Genomic DNA, 8,573 nt, shown 5'->3' with positions numbered 1-8,573 from the left:
TTTCCTTTTTATTAAGTTTTAATTTTGAAACTGCGTCAGTATAAATATCATTTTTATTTTTCTAATAAAAGAGCTCAAATAGCTGTTAATTCAGTGCACTATACAAAATTAAATACACCTTTATATTATATTTTGTGTACATTGAAGCAAGTCGAGCTAAAACATCACTCTACTTTTTTTTTATCAATATCAATTCGATAACCCTTAAGTTTTTTTTTCTAAAAATGATGCAAAAACATTTTATATAAATTTCAAATCATTAGAAGCACTTTATTGAATGATAAACTCCACTTGAAGTATCACAATTTACAGAGTGTAGTTCTTTATGTAAGACCTAATTTTAATACGGAGATTGGGTTTTATTACCATCTTAAGCATTTATTACAGTAAATTGTGATTGTTCTTGCATATATTTTATTTAAAGAAATATTATAAATTTATCTGAGAGCCCAATTTTCATTATGGTCGCGTAAAACTTATAATTGCTATATATTGCAGATTTGTTGTATGCTCCTTTAGGGCCTACCATCTTTACAGAACTTCTCAATACATCTTCTACGTCTAAGACTTATGCATTCAAGTGTTTTTATCAATACTACGGTTTGCGCATATTTCATAGCTTCTGTTGGCATGCTGATTCTTTAAGATACAACTTAAGTAATCTGCGACAACGCTATCACATGTTATGACAAATGTCTATTCTTGTTATGCATTTGCATGAAATGAAGGTTTATTCGCCGATTGATCTTATTTTCACAATTGATCATTTTAAATATTGATGAGATTATCGATACTTGTTGTTTTTATTTGAAAAAATCTAAAAATATATTATTTGTAGAACTTTTTACTGTATTTCATATTTGTAACTATTCCTTTGATTTTACAATCAAAAAATCCTTTTTTAAATGTTTTAAAAAGAGGAGAGGTATCGGAGAAGATACAAGAGAAGAAATAATGATCAAGAGTCTATATATTTTGTGCTCACGGAAAGTCAGTCAAGTTGAGCATATAGAAACTATTCCTAAATTTCAATACCAAATAAAAACATAAAATAAATTACTTTTTTTATAAACCTTTATTGAATCCAATTAGATTTGTTACTATACCATTTAAGATTTGTATTATTTAACGATTATTTAAAAAAATGTTTTTTATTACAAATTAAAATGATCAAGATATTAGAATATAATATACAAACTGCTCATCTACATACACAATTCGACCGAAAAAAGTCGGTATGAACATTTAAATATGTTTATTAAAATCATAAAATACGAACTTACAAATTATTTGACATTGATAAAACTCTCTCATCCATATCAGGGACTTATAATTTAGGAAGTATTACATCAAGATATAAATAGGAGATTATTTTCGAGTTGAGAAAAAATGACTTCTTTTAAAATTACAAAACATATTTAAAGACGTCATAGACATATTTTTAGGCAAAAAAAATGTATTTTTTAAATGTTTATTTTTGTGTATCTCTTTTTTTTATGATTTTATCCGGATATTTTCTTTTATATGGCTATAGAAGAATCGAGCGAAAAGAGGAATTGTATACAGTAACAAAATGTGTATATTTGAATTATAATATACCTACAGAAGTCGATTTTCGCTATACACTTAGCGAGTGTATCATTTATTTTAAAGAAGAAATAGAAGCAGTAATACTAGAGAGATTAAAAAACGGTGACAAGTATATTCAGATACGAGATAGCATCGATTATGTTTTGTGTTTTTTTTTTCATTTAGTTCAGGTAGGTCTTGGCGAAAACGAAGAACTTCTGAAAATCTTTTATAAAACTTACCAATATAAAGATAGATTAAAGGAATCAATGTTGAAAGATAAATTAGATCATGATAAATCCTTTTTCTATGATTTTGGGGACACTTCTTTATCTACAAGACAGCTTTTTGATAAATATAGAGCTGACAAAAGTTTACACAGCAAAACCATATTTTTCGTATCAAGTTTATTCTTTAAAATAGTTATGCGTAAAAATGAAATTATATCTAGTATCCTTGTAAAGGTTTATAAAAGTTCTTTATATTTGATCAGAAATATAGAGGCTTATAAACAAATTAGAAAAACACTGGGGAATAGATTCAAATACATCTTTATTGTGAAAGATATTTTTAACCACTCCAAGATTTATTTATTCTTGCTGGATAATATCAAACAAAAATATGAAAATTATAACACAATAACAGTATTTTATGATTATGTAAAACTTATTGCATATTTAATTTATAAAATAAGAAATTCAGGGACAAAAATCGATACTTCATCAATTTTAGAATTTTCTGAAAAATTTTTGGCAAAGCTTGAATTCCCAGAAACGATTATAGGATCGAAAAATAGCAAACATAATTCTATAAAGGAATTCAATTTAATTATAAAACACCACTATGATATTAGTTGTGTAAGGAACATGGTAAATCATCTTCAAGATCTGGATATATTTAATCACCATATTATTGAAATAAGAGAACTTGATCTGGATAAAATAGCATTTGTGATTTCTTCTAAAATAAATAAATATTATGAAAGTCTTTGTGTGGCTATCAATAAAAACATATTAAATAGAAGGGTTTTGCTGCAATTCGTCTATATAACACAAAACATTAAAGAATCGGACATAAATACAATTAAAAACAATATACATGCCGATAATATAATTCATGCTCCACAAGAATATAGCGTATTAACACCAGGATATTCGTCTTCGAATCGTGAAATATCCTTCTATTCTGCATATAAAAAAATAAAAAAAACAGAGGCTGGGAGTCAAAATAAGACCGAGAAAAAATTGTTGCAAAAGAAATCCCTAGATAAGAACAATCATTCTATAAAAAGTTTAGAAGAAAATAGAGATAATATCATCAAACAATTAGAAAAAGAAGTGTGTGAAATCAGTCCAAAAGAAAAATTACAAAAAGTAACGAAAAAAGATTCTTACAATGCAAGTAATTCATCGAAAATGGCCGCTGTATCAGCTAAAAAACATGTTTTGGACAATTTTGTTGTGTGCGAGCAGAATAAACAATTTAACTTTCCGAAAATTACTCCAGAGAAAGATGCAATATCGACAGAAAAAAAATTCGATTTTCATTCCAAGCTGTCATCAAGTGTCTTTTTAGATAAAAAAGAGGTCCCCGGTGAAAATATTAGCACTGAGAAAGTTCAAAAACAGGATGAATGCATAATATCTTATGAAAATATGGGGGATGCAAATAAAGCTGAGGCTTCAAACGAGAGAATTCTATTAGATAAAAACATGAAGGTAAATATCTTAAAAAAAAATAAATGGATGTACAAAAAGACAAATCTGAATACAATAAAAAAAGGTTTAAATGTAAATTTAAGAATTTTCGAAGCTAAAAACAGGGCAATAATTGATTTAAATGATGATGTTTTTGGGAGGGAACAAAAAGAAACCATAGAAAAAGAAGAAAACATAGGTTCTAATCATTCTCAAAAAAATAAGAATAACAATAAAAACAATAAAAATATAGCTAGAAACTTTACGATAGATATAGAGGGGTCTTTAATACATGAATTAAATATCAGAACAAACATTTGTGACATTTCAATAAAGGAACGTGTTCAGAATCATACGCATAAGCTAAATTTTTTTTCTAAATCTAATACAATATCATCATCTGAAATTAACCAATTAGAAAAAGCCGTAAAGACAAATGAAACTTCAACTGAAAATAAATCAAAATCACGTGAAAAAGGAAATGACAAAACAGAATCAAAAATGGATACAAAATCCGAAAAAAAGGATGTTTTATCCGATAAAAACCTTATTATAAGCGAGATAAACCGTAAAATTCATGATCACCTAATAAAAACCAAAAAATATAGATACTCGAGATCTCAAGTGTCTATGATAAAAACTACAAGAATACTATATACAGTGTTAGAGGAGTAAATTTTATAAATAGGTATGTTTCTTTAAAAATAAAAAAATCCATCTTAAATTGTATTTACGATATTAATTATACTCTGCATAATAATCTATACCTTCCATATTGCTGTTCTTATATTTTTTTTAGAAGAAGTTGTTGTGATTTAACATAAAAATAATTTAAATTCAGAAAATAAAATTTTTATTATGTTTCCTATGAAAGGATGGCTATTTATATGCTTCTTTTATGCTGTATAAAAATTAAGAAAACATTAAAAAACTCTTAAATTACGCTTTAAACAGACAAAAATATATTTTAATGATGATAAAAGATCATATATGATGGTGTTTTGAATTGGATGTTATAAAAACACTAAAAAATACAACCACTTTGTAATAGATATACAAATCACCCATGTATGTTCTATTTGAAAAGCACGTTATATTTTATTTCAATAAAAAAAGGCAGAAAAAGGTAAAAAATATGCAAGAAAATAATGCAGTATTTATATAGAACCCCCTTATATTACCAATAAAAAGTTGCATACCGATCCTTATTTAATTAAAATCAATCTAGTTTTTACTAATAAATACAAAAGCATATTACTTTTATCAAGATAAATTTCAATTCAAGTAGATAATGTTTGAATATGATAAAATCAGATAGACTTTCCATATACTGAAAAAAGCGTTAGGGGCCTTGTAAATGGCCTAATTTATAATCTAATCTAAGGCTATCTTTGTATATTTTTGAGCGAATATGTGGGTTCGTTATAACCAACTGAAAATAATAATAATTTAATAAGCTCGCGTATGTGCTAAAATACGAATAATCTGTATCTTTGGGTAAATATGGAACCCTTCGTTATTGTTTTAAGACCTAACTTATTTTTTTAATGAACTTTTCCAACTAATCAATTTTTAAAATCATTTCATCACTAAACACACTATTTGGCGAATGGAAATCGTTTTTTACCCCAATTAGAATTTATATTCTATTAGTAATATCTAAATACATAAAATCCTACATATTCAGAAACTATTTATCAGGAAATACAATTTTTTATTTATAATAAAATCTAAATGCATAAAATTTTTTATATCAAAGGAATATTTTTCATGAAATTTCATTTTATATTTATGGTAATTTTTTTATTTTTTATAAAATTTGCATAAATATGTTTTTTAAATAAAATATCCAGTAAAAATATTGTGATATTGCTTCGGAACTAAATAATGCTATTTAAAGAGTACAATAAGCTTATATTATTTTTCAAATGTTCAAAGACGGAAGCCTTTTGCTAATTTGTGATACTAAAGTAATAACACAGAAAATGTTCATGCTTATCAGCATCTTAGAATTTACAAGGACCTTAAGTATTAAAATTAGAATAGAGCTATGGAAATATATTTTAACATAGTTAAAAAAAACGGAAAGTCGAAAATTCAATTTTTTATAAATATATGTATTCAGTAAATGATATAGTTACAGCAACATATAAAATTAAAAAGCTCGCATCCTCGGAAATCAAGATAAGCCATTTACTGGCAATTAAATTTCAAAAGAATATGAATACTAGTAAATTGTATGATTCTTAGAACACTAAAGGTTACATTTCTCAAATTTCCACTTTCAAGAAAACGCCAAATGATTCAAATCAAGAAGATACTATAGATTCATAAAAAAAGAAAACATTAATTGCAAATAAAAATATATTAAAATCTATTTTCTTAAATGAAGTTACTGATAGGAAAGTCTCAGCTTGTATTTTATATTTCATTCGATTTATTACAGAGGAATTATAATTTAATGAATACTTACTTGCATAGGGGACTCTTACGGATACAATAATATAAAGGGATTATAATTTTTTTTTGAAATAGAGATATATATAATTTGTACTTTTATAAAAAAAATCAATAGATGCACAGATGAGGCACTTTCTTCGAGGTAAAATATATAGGGTTTCCTAAGAGTTCAAAAAATAACAAACAGCCAGATTCACAGATTTTATAGCTTTTTTCAAGACATAAGTAGATTCTTAGGCCAAAGATACAATTTAAAACATTACATAATAACAAATTATTAAAACTTATAACTATATTCGTGCTAATGGAAAAAATCTTTATCAATTTTGCTAAATGTTCCAGTTTAACTACATAAAATCCGTTTAAACCTTATATACTATGTTTTGGGTTTTGAGTTATCTCTGGTTCCGGTTTTAGTCTAAATTTTAATGCATCTACTTCAATTTGAATTATATAGATAATAGAATCAATCATTTGAGCATAATCATATTAGTTTTCTGTAGAATATTATAAATTGTTGCGATTTTATATCACATTCAACCGACTTAAATGTTTTCTTAGAAGGCAAAAATAATAATATATATGACATGGATATAAAATAAAAGCTTTTAAATGAAGTTAGGATTTTAAAAGCATAAGTTTCATAAGATTTTATAATCTTTAAACAACATTACCCCCTTTTAAGATGCTCGTAAATGAGCATAATCTGTATGAAATCATATGGAGGAATTTTTTGTCCTTTACATATATATTTAACAACACCGTGGAAAGTTTACAGATTTTGAAAAAAGCCGAATTAAATTGGTGTTTAGCAGCATATATTTAGATTAAAATAAGACAACGTATCCACAGATAAAATAAACTAAGCCTTTAGTAAATTATAATAAGAAACATTTATTTAGAATCAATTTAAATATATAAAACATCCATAGAATACTCAAGCTGACAACATTACTATACAAATGCTGTTTTTTTCAAACAATTTACACCATAGAAAAAAATATAATCACAGCTTTTCTAAATATGGGCAAGGTACGTGCACAAATAACCGAATTTACGCATATAGAAAGCCAACTTAGACAACAAACTAATATTCTTGAAGTAAATATTTGAATTTTAATCTAAAAAATCATATCAAAATTAGCCCTAAAGTATCTTATACTGATAAATTTATAAATATCGCTTTATAGGAGTTTTAAATTTTAGATGTTGTTCCTTTTATTTATAACGGCTTTTTTTAAAATCCATAAACTTTATATTCAGCAATTTATTTTGTGAGGTTTTCTGAATAGAATAAATACAAATTTTAATTGAGATATATAAAAAATTGTTAGATAGAGTTTCAATCTGATTTAAATAGCCTTGTGTGTAATTAGGTGATAGGATTCGAATTTCACATCAAGCGATCGCCACCACCGTGTATTAGAACATATGTTACAGATTATGAGTTTATATTTTTTTTTATCTGCATTTATGTATTTTTGAAAGTTTTGGCCTAATTTTATCAAGTTATGTATCACATATTACATCATATAAAATTGATTTACTTGTTTGTGCGTCAAAGATCAAGATTATCTGCAGCTTAAACAGCAAAAAAATTAAAAAAAGCTCGAAAATAAAATATAATATTTTTGTTTCGAATGGTGTAGAAAAAAAACAAAAATAAAATTTTCAATTCAAAAACTTATAGTATTATCTTTTAAATAAAATTTAAAGCTTATCTAAGAAAACCGAACCAAGGTCTTATGCTTCGAAAAGTAATTTTTTAAATAAAAATATAAATGTTTTATACGCTAAATGCATAGTTTATTATATTTATTATTGAATGTGTATGGTTTGAACAAGATTTTTATTCTTAATTTTATATATTTCAATTATTATATAAACAGATTGGTTGATTTTTTACGTTTTACACTTTACTCACGCAAGACCTATAGAAGATATATTGGAAAGGAGAAGGAATTATTTCACAACTATAAAACGCAATCTCTTTGTATTTTTGAACTAATCTATCATTTAATAGTTGATATTAATATAAATTTCTTCTTCCGTCACATTTTTTGTGTAAATAGTCCCCTTTAGCTTGACATTCAACTACTTATTATACGATTCAAGGTGTTTCTTAAACATCCCATCATTAGTCTAACATAAGTGTTTGCATTTTATTTCATTGTAAATTAGCAATAGTTTAATTTATAAGCTATTTATATTTTTTTAGTTAATTGTCTTTTTATGTTTTTCGTAAATATCTTTTATATTTTTTTTATATTTAGGATATAAAGTGACAGAAAAATATTTAGTAGTTGATTTTAACGCAAAAAAGGAATTAATTACTTTGAAATTGTAAGAATTATAGCCTTAAATTAGTAGATATTATAATATGATGAGATATTGAAATTGCATTTTATATTTTTAAATAGCGTAATTTGATTGATTTCAAATGAGCAACAAAATAGTGCATCAAAAATACATATTTTCTTAAATTTAAATTCTGTTTTCTTTTTTTATTTGTTAATATGCCAGGAAATTTTATCTTGTATAGCTATTTGCACAGATAAAATTCGAATTAAGCTACAAAAATTTACATATTAATCGAGAACCATCTTATAACAAAAAAATTATGCACACTGGATTCCTCAAAGTTTTTTTATAGGCATATTCAGAGTAAAATTGTGTTCTTAAATTTGCACATACAATTTTAAATTAACGATTTACTTGATTTATAATGGGTTAATTTCGTTTTGACTGTTTAATTTATTCGGTAAAATCTATAGATGGCGTTATAGTATGTTTATATTGATGACTAATAAATATAAATATCAGCACATATTATTCTTCTTTTTAGAC

This window comes from Rhyacophila brunnea, unplaced genomic scaffold (assembly GCF_057557595.1).
Source record: "Rhyacophila brunnea isolate RB1 unplaced genomic scaffold, BYU_Rbru_1.0 scaffold_41, whole genome shotgun sequence".
Classification (NCBI taxonomy): Eukaryota; Metazoa; Arthropoda; class Insecta; order Trichoptera; family Rhyacophilidae; genus Rhyacophila; species Rhyacophila brunnea.
Note: the sequence above shows the minus strand (reverse complement) of the source record.